Source organism: Grammomys surdaster, unplaced genomic scaffold (assembly GCF_004785775.1).
Source record: "Grammomys surdaster isolate TR1022 unplaced genomic scaffold, NIH_TR_1.0 146, whole genome shotgun sequence".
Taxonomy (NCBI): Eukaryota; Metazoa; Chordata; class Mammalia; order Rodentia; family Muridae; genus Grammomys; species Grammomys surdaster.
Window position 1 is genome coordinate 12,493,544 of NW_021604604.1, and position 1,280 is coordinate 12,494,823.

Below are 1,280 nucleotides of genomic sequence, written 5' to 3' on the forward strand. Positions count from 1 at the left end.
TTCCTCCTTTCCTCCCTCTCGCCTTTCTTTAAGGCAAGCCTCAAAGTTTCTCTTTTCCTTCCAATCTCCTAGGTGCTAGGATTCTAGGCCTGCACCACCATGTCCAGCTTTTATCATGACTCTTACCAAAACCTAGACACAATTTAAACTGGTGGAGTTAAATTGTGCTGGAGTGTAACTCAATGTAGAAGCCTCTCCCAGCACATGTTAAGACTCTGCGTTTGATTCAATCTGTGGAAGAAAATAAAGCAACAAAAACAAACAACCCAAAACCCTAAAGTTCAGTTACATACTTAGCTCTAGTTGAGACAGACACCGATATTGGAGCAGGACTTGAACTCACGCTGGACAGTTGCATAGCTGGGCATTCATTGTTTTCCATGCCTGCTTCCCACCCACTTCTCTTGGACATTCGAATTCACTGATGTTTAGAGTCCTATTCTGTCTTCTTTGCACCCTTTCCTCCCATCAGGCTGTGAAGTCCACACACTCCTTCATCCGGTCTCTGTTTGACTTCTCCGTCCTCCTCACCCATCGTCAATCCCATGACCATCATTTTAACCCCGCTCTTGTAAACATTCTCATTCTCTTTATGTCCTCCTCCTCTGACATCTTTCTCCTCTACCTACCTGTCCATCTCTTCCACAGAAATTGGCATATGAGGTCTTGCTGGTTTTCCTTCAAGTTCATGATCCTTCAAATAGCCTGGCCTGCCAATTCGTCAAAGTGCATTTCCCATGTTCTCTCATTTCAAATGTCCGCACTCTCGCCCCTCACCCTCCTCTTAGCTGATGACTTTGCTTTAGTTTTATCACTAAATCAGAATCTCTGGCATACATGAGGCTACGGCTTTGATCCTGAGCAACTGTCAAAAGGAAAGTGAGGGGGGCAAAAAAAAAAAAAAGGAAGAAAAATATGAGTGGATTGGGGAATTTCAGTGAAGTCCTTGCTGCAAAAGCATAGGTGCTTGGCTAGGATCCCAGCACCCATGTTAAAAACTGGGTAGGCTGTATACCTGTAACCCTGGACCTGGGGAAGCAGAGACAGAAGGATTCCTGGGCTGGTTGGCCAGCCAGTCTAGCTGGTTTTTTGACAAATTTTAGTGAGAGCGGTGTTTAAAAAAAAAAAAAATGTGGAGAATGTTCAAGGAAGACATTTGACATCAACTGTGAGCCTTTTCATGAACATTCACACACATCTCAAAGTAAGAGTGAGGGGGTCAGGCAGTGGTGCCGCACGACTTTAATCCCAGCACTTGGGAGGCAGAGGCAGGTGAGTTT